The sequence below is a fragment of the Carcharhinus amblyrhynchos genome, chromosome 2, assembly GCF_965287045.1.
Source record: "Carcharhinus amblyrhynchos chromosome 2, sCarAmb.v2.hapA, whole genome shotgun sequence".
Classification (NCBI taxonomy): domain Eukaryota; kingdom Metazoa; phylum Chordata; class Chondrichthyes; order Carcharhiniformes; family Carcharhinidae; genus Carcharhinus; species Carcharhinus amblyrhynchos.
In genome coordinates, this window is record NC_137325.1 from 85,180,890 (window position 1) to 85,198,437 (window position 17,548).

The following is a 17,548-nucleotide window of genomic DNA, read 5'->3' on the forward strand; positions in this document are numbered from 1 at the left end:
CAGCCTCTCAGGCTAGCTGGGGATGGGTGGTAAATGCTGCGCCCTGCTTGTGACACCCACATCCAGAGGATAAATAAAAAACAATCACAATCCCACCATATTAAGTGCCAAGGCTTGAGGCTGCATCTTTCCAATCTGCAGTACCAACTCTACTGGTTTGCAAGATATTGTGTGGGGATTTTGATGTTTTTGCTGCAGTTTTCAAGCATTGGAGCAGATATGTCAGTTTTTCCAGGTAGGTTCACTCCCACTACCCCACACAACATTCCCGACTGAGGAGAGAACTGGTTGTTCAGATTGGTTTTGTCAGTTCAGGCCTGCATGTGGTACAATCTTTTGAGACCTAGTGGGAGCAATGCCCTAAAGTGCCAAATAGAGAACAACAAAGAACAACCCAGCACGGGAAACAGGCCCTTCGGCCCAACGAGCCCACGCTGCCGCATCACCCTACACCTATTCTACCCTGCGTGTCTGCGAGTGGAACCCCTAACTTAGCCAGATTCAGGGGAGAATAGTGTCAATTTGGTACACCAATCAGCCTAAGAGCACATCTTTGGGGTGTGGGAGGAAACCGGAGCACCCGGAGGAAACCCACGCAACCACAGGGAGAATGCACAAACTCCCACAGACACAGGCCCAAATCCATGTATCTGCACAGCTAGCAGTGCTAGTCACTGAGCTGTTGCGGCGCCCGTCTACCGGTCCAGGATCAAGCACACACACCGACACGAAGTACTAGGCCACTCCCGGAACCTCCAAGAGCAGCCCACGCACGACCCACCGTGTGCATGCCCCTTGTTTGACAACAAGGTGGACCTCCACCTGCGGAATAAAAAGACAAAAACGTTAATTTACAAATCTGCATTTCCGGTCTCCCGAGGTTCTGACCTTATTTAATAGCCCCTACTATAACCCTCCATCCTCGTTTCACTCATGTGTCTGTCTAACTGAACCTTAAACGAGTCCAATGTTCCTGCCTCCACCACCCTACTCGGTAGCGCGTTCCATACCCCCACAACTCTCTGCGTAAAGAACCTTCCTCTCACATCCAAATTATACCTCTCCCCCGTCACCCTTAAATCATGACCTCTCGTATTTGTACCCAGTCTAGGGAGCAGTCTCTCACTATTGACTCTATCTATTCCCTTCAGTATCTTATATACCTCTATCATGTCCCCCCTCAATCTCCGTCTTTCCAAGGAGAAAAGTCCCAGTTTCTCCAACCTTTCCTCATAACCCAGCCCCTCCATGCCAGGCAACATCCTGGTAAACCTCCTCTGCACCCTTTCCAGAGCCTCCACGTCCTTCCGGTAGTAAGGTGACCAGAACTGGACGCAGTACTCCAAATGCGGTCTAACCAACGTTCTATACAACTGAAGCATTAGACAGCAGCTTTTATACTCTATACCCCTACCTATAAAGGCTAACATTCCATAAGCCTTCCTAACAACCTTCTCCACTTGTGTCGCAACCTTCATGGATTTGTGAACCTGCACTCCCAGGTCCCTCTGTATTTCTATACTCCTAATCTGTCTACCTTTTATCACATAGCTCCTCTCTGCATTATTCCTTCCAAAATGCATCACCTCGCATTTGTCAGGATTAAATTCCATCTGCCACCTATCTGCCCAATGCACCAACCTATCTATATCCTGTTGTATCACTTGACATTCCACTTCAGTACCCGCCAACCCTGCCATCTTGGTGTCATCTGCAAACTTGCTGATCACACCACCTACGCTCTCTTCCAAGTCATTTATGTATACTACAAAGAGGAGAGGTCCCAGTACTGAGTCCTGCGGCACACCACTGGTCACTGGCCTCCAGCCCGAAAAGGTCCCCTCCACAACTACCCTCTGTCTCCTATTGCCCAGCCAGTTCTCAATCCACCTAGCTACCTGACCTCGTATCCCATGCGCCTTAACCTTTTCTACCAGCCTACCATGAGGGACTTTGTCAAACGCCTTACTGAAATCCATATAGATGACATCAACGGCTCTCCCATCGTCAACCGTTTTTGTCACCTCCTCAAAGAATTCCACAAGATTCGTAAGGCAAGACCTCCCTCTAACAAAGCCATGTTGCGTATCCCGAATCAGATCGCAATGCCCTAAATGCTCATACACCCTACCCCTAAGTATTTTTTCCATTAATTTCCCTACCACCGATGTCAAACTCACCAGTCTATAATTTCCAGGGTTATCCCTACTACCTTTTTTGAACAGCGGTACCACATTTGCTACCCTCCAGTCTTCTGGGACCTCACCTGTGTCCAAAGAAGAGACAAAGATTTGCGCCAGAGGCCCAGCAATTTCATCTTTCACCTCCCTAAGCAGCCTGGGATAAATACCATCAGGCCCCGGAGCTTTATCCGTCCTTACGCTACCTAAAAGCCCTAGCACTTCCTCCCTTGTAATAGATATTTCCTGCAACTGATCCACAGCTCCCTCCAAGAGACCGCACGACACCGAACCCCTCTCCTTCGTGAATACCGACGCAAAGTATTCATTCAGGAGCTCCCCCATTTCCTCCAACTCAATACATAACTCCCCACTTTTGTCCCTAAGAGGACCAATTTTCCCTCTAACTACTCTCTTGCTCCTAATATAGGAATAAAATGCCTTTGGATTTTCCTTAATCCTACCAGCCAAAGCCATTTCATGCCCTCTCTTCGCCCTTCTAATTCCCCTTTTTAGCTCCCTCCTACTCTCTCTATATTCCTCCAGCGCACTCTCCGTACCCAGTTGTTTCGACCTAACATACGCCTCCCTCTTCTTCCTTACCAAGTCTTCAATACCCCCTGTAATCCACGGCTCTCTAATCCTACCTTTCCCATCCTTCCGCTTAACCGGAACATACCTCCCCTGCAACCATTTTATTTTGCCCTTAAAAGCCTCCCACTTGCCAACCGTGGACTTGCCAGCTAACAGTCCCTCCCAATCAGTGTCCTGCAGCTCCCTCCTAATCCTGCTATAGCTCGCCTTTCCCCAGTTCAGCACACTCCCGTTCGGCCGGCACTCATCCCTTTCCATTTTTATCCTAAAGTAGACGGACTTGTGGTCACTGTTAGCCACATGTTCGCCTACCTCTACCTCAACCACCTGCCCCGGCTCATTACCCAACACTAAATCCAGTATAGCCCCTTCCCTAGTCGGGCTAGTTACATACTGCTCTGGGGACCCTTCCAAAACACATTTTACAAACTCCTCTCCCTCCGCACCCCCAGCTCTAGGCCCCCTCCAATTCACTCCAGGAAGATTAAAGTCACCCACTACAACCACCCTATTCTTCCTGCACCTATCCAAAATGCCCCTGCAAATGCCTTCCTCCACTGACCTCGGGCTGTTGGGTGGCCTATAGAACACACCTAGCATCGTAATCTCTCCCTTTTTATTCCTCAACTCCACCCACAGCGACTCAATCCCTATCTCTTCCGTGTTGTCCTCCCTCTGCACTACTGTGATGTTTTCCTTTACTAACAGTGCCACCCCCCCACCTCTCTTCAACCCTCCTCTGTCACTGAACTTGAACAGAGCTATGTTGGGATCAGGCTGTACTGCTGAATTCTCAGTTTATCCAGCAGTGATGCAGTCAGAAAGCTGGAACTTACTAATTTTTTTATTCATTTGTGGGGTGTGACCCATTTGTTATCCATCCCTAGTTGTTCTTGGAGGTACATTGAGAGTTAACCACATTGCTGTGGCTCTGGAGTCACATATAGGCCAAACCGGGTAAAGATGGCAGATTTCCTTCCCTCAAGGACATCAGTGAACTAAATCCTTACTTTACCATCGAGTTACAGCCTTTCTTGCGAACTTGAAATTTGATCTGGATTTGCCCCCAGATACAATAGCCAGGGACTTTGTTCATCTTATTCTAAACCAGCATATTTCCCCTGGATATCCTGGAGCAGGGTGGTGGTGGTGGTGGGTGGGGTGCGGGGGCAGAGGGGGAATTCATACACAAGTCAGCGGAGTTGGGTTAGAAATCAAAGCGCAGCACTGGGATTCCTGTGTGTGTGGCGGAGGTGGGGAAGGGAGTCTCATTGCACAGCCATTAGTTTGAAATCATCTGATCCTATGTTGGAGAGGCCTCACTGATTGCAAGAGCCAAACAAACAACATGAAGGATTGCTGGTGACTCACATTGCTCCTGCTAATGGCCTCTGATGAACAAAACACACAGCATCACAGCTGCTGCTTTGCAAATGTGCGTGGGGTGAAGCAGATTAAAGTGAGCGTGTCAGCAAAATGCTCCAAGCCTGGCATTATGTGCCAGGGCTGCTTGATATTCCTTGCCAGCTGTTCCTTGATACTACTCATACTCGTCTAAATCCCAACCTCGCTTCTATTCAACGGTGATGATAATGTTGTTGTTTAGGAACCGGAACATTGAAGGTAGCAGTGTAAATAACTCATGACGTACCTCAGCATTGCTCTCTGCATGCGTGTTGCTATAATGTTATAGTTAGGGTATGTTTACCTGAAGATAATGCAAACAAAAGCTGCTATAAAACATTCCCATTAACATGCACTAATAATCATTATGTGACCTGTAAGCCTTGAGCTTACAGCTGTATATTTTAACTCCCTCTTTATCTCCCATGCTTTCTTTTGTAAATGTACATTAATAAGAGTTGTCCCTTCCAAAGAGCCAGCTGTGGCTATGGAAATTTGATGTTGTTTCTGCTGTGGCTTTAAGGAAGGTGTGCAAGGGAACTTAGTACAAGACATTGTTGGAACAGTCCTGCTGTGTGCTGTCACCAGGCTAATTCAAAGTGTCTTTACTGCACTGTCTCCCAGAATGGGAGCTGTTGAATGTGAAGTGTAGCTGGCTGGCAAACCCAACTTATATTGTAGGTTATAAATCACACAGCCCACCATGAGAGAGCTTGACACTTGCATGCTTACACAGACACAGCTCCGTTTCCTTGGTGGCTATGGCTTAATGTTGGGAGAATGCTGGCAAGAGTGTCTGCTTTCTCCTAAAAGGACTCTAAAGTTAAGTCTGTGCAATTTAGATCCTTTGGACTGGGTTATTTTTCAACTCCACTGGAGGCAAACTGCAAAGAGTGCCATGTGCAAGTGGTGTGAGGTTGTTGGGAGCTGGTGGGTTTAAGGCATTCATTCCTAAGTCCAGTCAGCTGTGCTGTCACTTTTTGGTACAAGATGCCAACAAAACCATTTCACACCGACACAGGGATGACAACTGCAGCCTTCGAGTGCCTGTACTCACATCTTTTAAGAAACAGCATGCTTCAGCATGCTTCTTGTTTTACTTTCAAATCATCACCTCAAGTGACTCCTACTATAATTGCTGCTAGTACTTTAACCAGTTGTTAGTCTTTCTTCAAATGCAGCCCTTTTTGATTTGATTTGATTTGATTTGATTTAATTTATTATTGTCACATGTATTAACATACAGTGAAAAGTATTGGTTCTTTTGGGCTATACAGACAAAACATACCGTTCATAGAGAAGGCAACGAGAGAATGTAGAATGTAGTGCTTAAGTCATAGCTGACATGCCAAATTTCCTTAGTCTTCTGAGAAAGTAGAGGCACTGGTGGGCTTTCTTAACTATAGTGTCAGTATGGAGGAACCAGGGCAGGTTGTTGGTGATCCCTTTCTAAGTGTTAGTGAGGGATCACTTTGGGACCAGTGACCATAATTCTATTGGTTTTAAGATAGCTATGGAGAATGATAGGCCTGTCCCAAAAGTTAAAATTCTAAATTGGGGCAAGGCGAGTTTTGATGGTATCAGGCAAGAACTTTCAAAAGTTAATTGGGGGAGTCTGTGGGAAGGCAAAGGGATGTCTGGTAAGTGGCATGCTTTCAAAAGTGTGTTAATCAGGGTTTAGGGGAAACACATCCCTCTTAGAGTGAAGGGCAAGGCTGGCAGAAGTAGGGAACCCTGGATGATTTGGGATATTGATTCCCTGGTCAAGAAGAAGAAAGAGGAACATGACATGCATAGGCATCTGGGATCAAGAGAATCCCATGAAGAATATAGTGGGTATAGGAGTAGAGTTAAGAGAGAAATCAGGAGGGCAAAAAAGGCGACATGAGATTGTTTTGGCAGATAAGGCAAAGGAGAATCCAAAGAGCTTTTACAAATATATTAAGAGCAAAAGAGTAACAAGGGAGAGAGTAGGGCCTCATAAGGATCAACAAGGTCATCTTTGTGCAGATCCATAAGAGATAGGTGAGATCCTAAATGAATATTTCTCATCAGTATTTATGTTGAGAAAAGCATGGATGCTAGGGAACTTGGGAAAATAAATAGTTATGTCTTGAGGAGTGTACATATTACAGAGAAGGAGGTCTTGGAAGTATTGAAATGCATTGGTAGATAAATCCCCAGGACTGATGAAGTGTATCCCAGGACATTGTGGGAGGTTAGGGAGGAAATTGCGTGCCCCCTAGCCGAGATGTTTGAATCATCAATAATCACGGGTGAGGTGCCTAAAGATTGGAAAGTGACAAATGTTGTACCTTTGTTTAAAAAGGGCTGCAGGGAAAAGCCTGGGAAGTACAGGCCAGTGATCCTCACATCTGTGGTAGGTAAATTGTTGGAAGGTATTTTGAGACAGAGGGTCTACAGGCATTTAAAGACACAAGTACTGATTAGGGACAATCAGCATGGTAAGTGGAAAATCATGTCTCACCAATTTGATTGAGTTTTTTGAACAGGTAACCAAGAAAGTAGATGAGGGCAGTGTGGTTGATGTTGGACTTTAGCAAGGTCTTTGACAAGGTACTGCATAATAGATTGTTGCATAAGATTAAATCTCACGGGATCCAGAGTGAGGTATCTAAATAGATGCAAAATTGGCTTCTTGACAGAAGCCAGAGGGTGGTTATAGAGAGTTGTTTTTCAAACTGGAGACCTGTGACCAGTGATATGCCTCAGGGATCAGTGCTGGGTCTACTGTTATTTGTCATTTATATTAATGATTTGGCTGAGAATAAAGGGGGTATGATTAGTAAGTTTGCAGATGACACTAAGATTGGTGGCATAGTGGACAGTGAAGAAAGTTATCTTCAATTGTGATGGGATCTTGATCAACTGGGCCAGTGGACTGTCAAGTAGTAGATGGAATTTAATTTAGGCAAATGCAAGGTAATGCGTTTTGGTAGATTGAACCAGGGCAAGACTTATTCGGTTAATGGTAGGGGATTAGTGAGAGTTAAAGAACAAAGACATCTAGGGGTACATGTTCATAACTCCTTGAAAGTGGAGTCACAGGTGGACAGAATGGTGAAGAAGGCATTCGGCATGCTTGGTTTCATCGGTCAGAACATTGAATACAGGAATTGGAATGTCTTATTGAGGTTGTACAAAAAATTGATAAGGCCACACTTGGAATACTGTGTGCAATTCTGGTCATCCTATTATAGAGAGAATATTATTAAACTAGAAAGAGTGCAGAAAAGATTTACTAGGATACTACTGGGACTTGATGGACCGAGTTATAAGGAGAGACTGGATAGACTGGGACTTTTTTCTCTGGAGCGTAGGAGGCTGGGGGGGTGTGGGGAGGTTGCTGATCTTATACAGGTCTATAAAATAATGAGCAGCATAGACAAGGTAGATGGTCAATATCTTTTCCCAAAGATAGGGGAGTCTAAAACTTGAGGGTATAGATTTAAGGTAAGAGGGGAGAGATACAAAAGTGTTCAGAGGGGCAATTTTTTCATACAAAGGGTGTGAGTGTCTGGAACAAGCTGCCAGAGGTAGTAGTAGAGGCAGGTACAATTTTGTCTTTTAAAAAGCATTTAGATAGTTATATGGGTACGATGGGTATAAAAGGATATGTGCCAAATGCGGGCAATTGGGATTAGCTTGGGGTTTAAAAAAAAGGCGGCATAGACAAGTTGGGCCGAAGGTTCCTGTTTCCATGCTGTAAACCTCCATGACTCTATGATTCTATGGACACCTAAAAACTTGAAGCTCTCAGTCCTTTCTACTTTGTTCCCGTTGATGTAAACAGGGACATGTTCTCCTCTACCCTTTCTGAAGTTGATGACAATCTCCTTCAATTTGTTGACATTGAAGGAGAGATTATTGTTGCCGCACCAGTTCACCAGATTCTCTATCTCATTCCTGTACTCTGTCTTGTATTCTTGTTTGAAGGTCTCAATCTGTAATTGCACTGTGACGTATTTCTCACAGTTCAAGTGGCCAGGGGATGAAAACCTCATTCCCACAATCTGCACTGAACCTACTGACAAGTTTTAATATAAGTCACTGGGCTGTGTTGCTCTCAGCATCAGAAATGAATTAATTTTATAGGATGCGTTCCTCATCTGCAAAGCGTTAGCAATATTTTAGCTGATATCTTCAATTTATAAAGAAAGCATTGGCAAAATAAGTTGCATCTTATTTTGTAATTTGCAATTTTTAAGCTCCTGCTGACAAACCACATTGGAGAAATAAGCTGTTGATAAGTGAATGTGCAGCTAAGGTATCCAGGAATTACATGAGTTACACCAACTGCTGTCAGAATGCTTTGGTTCTGCATTCCCTGGATCAAAGTAATCGTTGCAGCTTGTACATTATTGGACAAGTCAAGTTGGGAACAATGTGTAAGAAAGGCTGTGCAAGGAGTCTGATGGAGAGGATGAACAAGGAAAGACTGAGGAATGGGAAACTGGACCCTGGCAAGATGCCATGAAAAGCTCACAAACAAGGAGGTCAAAAGGATACAATAGAAGCAGTTCAGAGAAAGTTCACTTAACTGATTCCTGGAATGATGGCATTACTTATGAGAAAGATTGGACAGGTTGAGCCAATACTCAGTGGACTTTAGAAGAATTAGAAGCAATCTTACTGAAACATATAAGATCACAAGGGAACTTGACAGGGTGGAAGCTGAAGGGATGTTTGTTTCCCCTTGTGGATGAAACTCGAATTCTACGGTTTAAAAATAAGGGCTCTCCCACTAAAGATGGAGATTCAGAGATTTTCTTATTCTTTCAGAGGGCTGTGAGTCTGTGGAACTCTCCTCTTCAGAGAAAGGTGGAGGCAGAGTCATTCAATACTTTTATGGTTGATTTAGATTCTTAATTGACAATGGAGTCAAAAAGGTATAGACGTTAAGAAGGAAAGTGGAGTCGAGACTGCAGCTGTGACCTTATTGAATGGTGGAGCAGGTTCAAAGGTCCAAATGGCCTACTGCTGCTCCTATTTTGTATGTTCATATGTTCAATTTTTTGGGGTCTAATGTTACTTAGCCAGTAGTCCCTAGTGGGGAAGCTGCCACTGAAAGCGCATCTATTTTTAAATTTCTGTGGAACAAGCAGGACTCCTGATTCTACAGTGGTATTCTAGCCTGCTGTTGAGCCTGCCTCACTTCCCATTTATTTCCCTTAATTTACAGCAGGGCTGCTGGAGTTCACAGAGGAAACAATGTAAAATCCTGTGTATGATTGACATGAAATAAATCTTGTAAATATAATTCATATTGTAAGCATAGCCTGGCATCTCAGACTGTCACTTATGTTGTATCAAAAACCTGACCTGTGTCCCATTTTATGTTATGTTGGGGCGATTTCCCCAAACAGAAAATCAAGTACCCAGCGGGTGGGAAAACGGGAGATGTTCCTGCCCGTGTTTTGGACGTACTTAGTTGAATGGATTTCAGGTGCTCACTGCTTTACAGAGTCTGCCGGGGGATTCATGCTGGTAAAGCAGGGAAGCAGAGTCTAACCCTGCACAACAGGCTGGTGTCAGAATGCTGAGTGGCCCACTGAGCTTGCAGCCAACAGGGAGATCAGCGCGTGCGCACGGGCACCCCCATTGCCAGACTCCCGTCTGCCCGCCTTCCCATGTCATCCTTGATTCCCCTCCCCTGATTACCAGCTGCCCTGACCCCCCACCACCCTTTGGCCTGCCCTAACCCCCAACACCCTGATCGCCGGCCTCCTCAACACCCCCTCTCCCCACCCTGGGTGAGGCCCAATCCCCCCAAGTCACCGGCCTCCCCGACCACCCTCTCTCACTCTAGGCCAGGCCCAAACCCTCCCCCCCCATCACCGGCCTCCCTGACACCCCCCCAACCCCGGGCCAGCCCCAAACCCCCCTTCACCAGCTTCCCCAACACCTCCCTCAGACACCCCCCCCCCCCCCCCCCCCCGGGGCCAGCCCCCATGACCCCCATCACCGGCCTCCCTGACACCCTCCCAGGCCAGCCCCAACCCACACCCCACCACTCCACACCCCAATCACTGGCCTCTCCGACCCCCTCCCAGGCAAGCTCTGATCTCCAGCTCCCCTCGAGCCAGCTCCAACTCCACCCCCCCCATGTCCAGCCTAATCCACTCTCTGCCCCACCCCCATGGCTAGCCCCAATCACCCCCTTCTGCCCTCCCCCACCAATCCCTAATGCAGAGTGAGTGTCCCCCCACCCACCACCACCACTCATTGGCTCCACTTCCTAGAAGGACCTGCCTCCCTAAGGCTGCACCCCCTTGGCACTGCCACAGTGCCAGGCTGACACTGGCCAAGGGGCACCCTGCCATGCCACTGACTTTCCAGGGGAGGCCTCCAGCAAGGCCATCATGCCTGGTCACCACTGGTGCCAACTGGCTTTAATCCCGATTGGTGGAAACCTCTCCTGATGGGTGGGAAAACACTAGTGAGCCCGGACTATACCGTCCCATGCTCACTAAAGACATGGAAATTCAGATTTTCCACATGGTAGTCAGCCTCGCACTGATTTCTGGTGTGCGGCTGATTATATGAAAAAGCATGGCCTGCAAAAGTTGCGACGGGCCGGACTCCGGTTGTGAATTAAAGTACAGCCCCCCACGCTGACATCTCCCGGTCCCAGTCTGCTACTCGAGCCAGTCATCTTTGAACTGTTATGTCATGTATTTTTATAAGTGTTATGAATAAATGATATTTTGTGAGAAAAAAAATTACCTCCTCCTGCCCAGGCAGTTGGCACCTGTCAGCTGGCTGAGCAACCCCTACCAGCATACTGCATCTGGAATCTGCTTTGGCATCTGTTGGCTGCTGGGTGAATGGAAGTGAGGCCAGTGTGCCAATTTGGACTGAATTCTTTGGGTATATTATCAATGTGTGCCACCCATTTTACACAGAAGCTAATGAATAATCTATTTCTCTGTCAGTGACCATCTTTACTCAGAGTTCAATGTTGCCGGATACCTATGTCATTCCTGAATTTAATCCATGCTGAGTTTTGCCACTAATTGAATTCAGGAAACTAGTTGCACATTGAGCCCTGACATTGAGGTCATCCAGACTCGAAACATATGCTCTGTTCTCTCTCCATAGATGTTGTCAGACCTGCTGAGATTGTCTGTTTTTGTCACACATTAGGGCCCTATTGATCATAGCACTCCGTATTTCGATATCACATTATTCGAATGCAGAAAACTAAGTTGCCTTGCCAAGTACCCTTGATTCGCCTCCTTTCCCATTGCAACTCCTTTGTGACTTCCAGTTACTCCTCCATCAGTTGTGCCAGACATTCCCAGTTTGCTGAGGTTTCCCAGGAAAATGATCATGCAATTCATGATCTCTAACTGGGTGTTTTAGATTTCCTTGGATTGATCTGTTGATCTGCCACACAATGATCAATCCCACAAATGACAATAATCTGTTTACTGAAAAAATGCACAATCCGTACATAGGCAATAAAATCAGAAAATCAGGAAGATCCTGGAGTCAGAAGCACATTTCTTCAATAAGTAGCATTCTTCACATTCACATATATAGTTTCAAGATCTGTTTGGTTCTTTGCCAAGTAAAGCAACCTGGAGCAATTGATTTGTGAGTTTATCAATACCAAGGGCTGGATTCTAGCTCCCAAGTCATGAGCGCAGAATTGGGAAAATTCCTGACTTGTGGGAAAGTGGACTGAATGGCCTGATTTTCGTTCCGGCGTGCTAACCAGTATTTGGTTCATTGGCCCTGGAAAGAGTCTGGGGCAGACACGGGGGCTGCTGGCTGCAGAGGTGGGCTGTTTAAAAGGCCTGCATTATGCGGTGTGGGACTTCCTGACATTTGTAAAAAAAACACTAAACACAGCTCTCCAGCCCTCACCCTTCATACCCCCTCAAACCCTCCCCATACACAGCCCAGGCCCCATTCATATTAACTCATGCCCCTGCCCACCTGCATGGTTCCTCACACCTTCCATGTCAACCTATGTCTCTCTACCTACCCCCATGGCCCTACACACCAACGTCATCCGGTATCTACTCAGGTGTCATGCTGAGATGAAATAAAATCAAGGTCTATTGATAACTTCACTATTCTAAAATGACTCTCATTCATAAAAATCCATTCAATACATTTAAATTCTTTCAGTTATTTAATGCTTTACTAAATTAAACATTTCCTTTGTGTACTCAATTCTTATTAAACCATATTTCCTTCAAGCACTTAATCTGTTATGAAACCAAACATTTATATTTATAGCCCCACATCAGAGACTTTATAACCACTTCTTTATGCATATTCATATCTATTTTTAACTATCCCAAAGGACAGCTCACTTCTGTAATGGGAGAATTTACCTCTCCCAAAGGGGCACTTTACATTTCTCTAAGTGTTATCAGAACATCTCAATAAGGGTACCATACCCCTCCAAAAGGACACCGTATCTCTTCAAATAACTGGCAGCTTTATTCTGCTCAAATTTCTGAAGCCTATGAGTCATATTTTGGATATCCCATTCTTGAGAATTGCATCTGTTTGAAGGTGTTGCAGCTGCCTCTGTGAACCAAATGTGCCAACTACAACCCACCACCGTTGCCCCCCTCCCAGTGAAAGAAGTGGGTGCCAGGTTCAGAGTGGGACTTCTGAATCTGTGCTCTGGTGCCATTCTGGCTAATGTTTGGTGTTTACTGATTTTCTAATGTTTGAGGTCTCCTTATTCCTTCCTGCTTGAGAGGTGGTTTCGGTACTGACTTGTTCGAAGGCTGCTAATCCAATAATAGGAGGTACAAGAGAAACTCAGTGTTTGGTCCTCCTTCGCAAATGTACTAATATCTAACATCCACTCAGTGCTCTCTCCTCATGGTAGGTACAGTGATATCAGGAGGGATTGCCAACATCCTCCTTTCTCCTGGCTCATGTGCTCAAGTACAAAGTGTTGGCTCTGTTGACTGTGACAGGGGAATGGTTCCTGGGATAAAGGTGTGCCTTGAACAAACTGAAAGAAACGAGATACAGTGAAGTCACTGCATGTTGAGCAGCTCATTCAGTTTTAATGAGACAGCATGTAGCTTCTAAAAGAAGAGCATGAACGGATTAACAGCATATGTGTGAAGAAGGCTTTTGTGCAATAGTGACATGAGCTGAATTCTTCACAGCATCACAGATATGCAAACGGCTGTGAAACAATGAGTCAGCAAGTAACACACAATACAGCCCTCGGAGTTCAGATGTCACACTTACTCCTCATGACATCAGCATGTAGTTCCGCTGTAATTTCAGACTCTGGAATGCTGATCCTGCCCTGCCGAGCTCCCCACCTGAAGTCCAATAAAGTTATTACTAGATGTTTGCACTCTTTTGCTTTTCAAACAATGGAATTACTATGGTGACTGTGAAACACACAGAGCTGTTTTGTTGCTGTTGCAATACTTACAAGTCAATGTTGAGTGGCTGTTTTGGTGTTTGGAAGATGAATGCTGTGTATTTCTCCAATAGGACACATAACACTTTCTGAAATTTCATGCGCTGAGACTACAGGATCACGCATTTGCATTTAGCACAACGCAAGGTTTTGTTGGGAGAAAACTGCTAGGTTTTACAAAACAGACCATTAAGACTTCCCACGTGGAATATTTTATACTTGTTGATTTGATTGCACTGAATCCCCATTTTATTACCATGTCACTGTGATATTGTGTTGCCCTTGACGACAGAAACAAGAATATCTGGACGCATCAAAACTGTGACATTAATTGTAATTGATAGGTGTTAATTACAGCCACTAAGGACAGCTTAGAACTCAGTTCATGTTAGCAGTTGTAAGGAAGTAGCAGATCTGAGTTGGCCCTAAATGCATTCTTTTATATTTCATGCAGCATCAGTTAAAAATATACTTCATCAACAAGCAAAGCAAAAGCACAGCTTGTTAGTATGTACAGGGTGAGTGGAAAGTGGCTGTTTCTGATACAGTTTAGCATACATCTAAAGCCTTAACGAAAATAAACTGCAAATTAAAATTGTTTCAAATGTACGTTAACTGTTCAAAATTACACAGCAATTTTCATTTTGAAGTTGAACAATGTTGACTGATCCTGCGCACGCAAGTGGAATTTTAAATACTGCGCAATTAATGAATGTGCTGCACAGAATCACAGACCTTGGGTACTTATCTGGAGTTGGCATGAAGATTTTGAAATGCCAATAAAAAACTCCGATGTAATTAAAAAAATACATATTGTAACTATATCATTACATAGTTTCACTCTATTCCACTCTTTCAGACTTTGTTAAAGGAGAGAGTAATTGTCTTGAAGCCTGTCTCTTGTCATTACTCTTGTGTAGCTGTTTACCGGTGTACAACAGGAAGTCTGGCTGGCACTCCCTCAGACTTTTCTTCCTTCCCTCTGCCTTTCACTCTTCCCAATTTTGAGATCAAGAAACCATGTCCTCATCCATGGCACAGAACTCCAAAGCCCAATTTAACTGTTTAACATGTTAGACATTGCATTTTCAGCTTTCTGTTCACAGTCCCAATATTTGTAGTGTTTGTACATCTCGAGCATTACTCATGTGCATACATTATGGTCACTAATGTAGCATTGTTCATATGACAAAGCATTCCACAACTTTATCAGGGAATGGTGAACACAAAGAACAATGCAGGATTTAAGGAAGGTGACCAAAATCATAATCAAAGATGTAAGCACTAAAAATACTTTTGCAATTTGCATGGTCATACCAATGTAAAGAGAAATGTCTCTGGGGCATGACCAGTGCTGGCAAGGCAGTATCTATTGCTCACCCTAAGGATAACCAGAGTTAAACTACAATGTGGGAGTGAAGCCATATGTAGGCCATGATGAGGCCCTCCCCAAAGGACATTAGGAAACCAATTAGGTTTCCAAGATAATCCATCAGTTCTCATGATCATTTTCTGCTTTAAAACAACACATACATTACTAAATGTGTCCAATTTAATGTCACAACATGCCGTAATATGTTTTGAACTCATAACCTCTGCATTTTTAGCAAGTGCCAGAACTTCGTACCTTTGAGAAGCAAAACCTAGGGAAATTACAAATGGGACACAGTAAGGGGGAGGGAGGGGCATCAAGGCATGTGAAGGAAAGGAGAGATTGCTGATAATATGAGCATTGGGCTAAGGAGGGTTGATTGAATAGTGAAAAGCTGGCAGGGAATTGAGAATGAAAATGATAAGTTTGGTGAATGCTCAGGGCTGAGATGAAGAAGAAACAACAGAATGTTTTAGGATAGGTCTGGAATGGCAGGACTGGGAGGAATACGAGCAGAAACAGAGTAGGCAATGTTGTGTTTGCACAAGGAAAAACCTGGAAGCAAAAGATTCCCATGTTGGGCACGAGGGTGCCAGGGACAAAGGAGGACAGAATTTGAGTTTGGCCTCATCCCAGAGTAAAGTAGTGGGAGGTCTGGATTCAGTGAAGGAGAGGTGATATTAATTGATATGATCACACTGCATCAGGTAGTGGATGAACAAGGGAGTATTGAGTGATGTGTGCTGAACTTGCTACTTTCAGATTTGACATTGCAACGTTCGATGTGTAATCGCAGGTGGGGATAAGGAAATCAAGCTGACCATTGTTAATATCAGAGCAGGTGGACAAGGGAGCAAAGAACTGAAGAGGATAGCAGTGGGGTAGGTGAGTAAGGGTGGGTGGCAGGATTGTAGGAGTTGAAGACAACATTGATGGGAGGTGGATACCGGAGTGGGAGTTTATATTGCCTATAGCGCCTTGGCCCTAAGTCATCCCTACAAAACCCTGCATCACCATTGGGTTTGAATGGTGCAATACTTCTTCTCAGTGGTCTCCCAGGTTCCATCTTACTACATTTACAACTTGTCTAAATACTTCGCTGCCTTCATTCTATTCCAGACCAGCTTCTGGCCCTCTATTGTTCCTGTCCTGTAGTGATGGTTAGTGACCTGGCTGACAGGTGGGACACACGCTATATGCCTTGCAGTGCTTGTGTTCTTTTTTATAATTTTACCCTTCCTTTCAGATTGAAAGGACAAATCCATTTATTTTAAATCACACATGACATCATTATTAATTTCAACTAGTGTTATTTCCCAGTTTAACTCCCATGAATTGCCATCTCCTCAGAAACATTTGCACACTTCCACTTAAACAATTGAAAAGTTTCAGTAACTAAGCATCTGTTGCTTTGTCAGTAGTCTCTTCTTACATGTAGCGTTTTTAAGTTGAATGTAGGATTCCTTAAGTGGATACATTAACATGTGATTTAAACTTTAGTAGCATTAATTAATTGAAAAAATAATTTGGTTGATGTGTTTAGATGAGGGAGGTCTGTGATGATTCTGGGTGAGAGGGTTCCTCACATCCCACTTGAGGAGTCACTGCTAGCACTCTGTGTCAAAGCAAAATACTTGCTGTTACTTCCAAATCCTCCCCAGCCTCTCTTTTCCTAACCTTTCTTGTCCAGCCCTGCATGCCAACAAGTTGCTCCGGCCCCCATTGATTCACCTTCTGTAGCAGAACCATCAATCCTGCTGGCCTCACAAATGGAGGCACTTTCCCTGAAACCCGTTCCCTTGCCGTACTAAACATCTTTAATAGTTTGCTTGAAATCCACCTCTTTGACCATCATAGAATAATATTGCACAGAAAGAGGCCCTTCAGCTGGTGCCAGCTCTTTCAGACATCTAAACAGTAAGCCTAACTCCTCTGCTCTTTCCTCAAATCCCTCCAAAATGATTCCCCTCTGAGTCCAATTCTCTTCTGAAAGTTATTGTTGAATCTGCTTCCAATATCTTTTCAGGCGATATATTCTAGATCATAAAGAAACTCTTCATTTCAGCTCGTGTTTCTCTGCCAATTGCTTTAAATCTCTTGCTACTTTGCCCCTTCTGCCACTAGATATGGGGCAAATCTTGAGCCCATTCTGTCCGACTGCAGGAAAAGTGGCAGGATGCTCAAGATCCGACGAAACCTGGAAACTGCAGTCTTGCCATCCTTTATCAAAGATGCCCCTATCTCAGTGCAGCTGGCTTTGTCAATGTGTTTAGGCTCATGAAGCATGTGCACCTGCTCTTGTCAGACAATCTGGAGAGAAAACTTGACTGTTTCTCTGGAGAGAAACACACCTGTTTTCAGCCAGATCCTGATACATTGGGTGGAATTTTCCCAGCTTGCTCGCCACAGAAAACATAGCAGGAGGGGGGGAGGGAGGGGGGATGGTGAACCATGGAAAAGTCCATTGACCTCAGGTGTAACTTTCTGGTCTTTGGGTGAGCGTAGCCAGAAATTCCCTCTCTTTGCCATTTTTTTGGTAAGATTCCACCTGTGGTTTCTTATTCA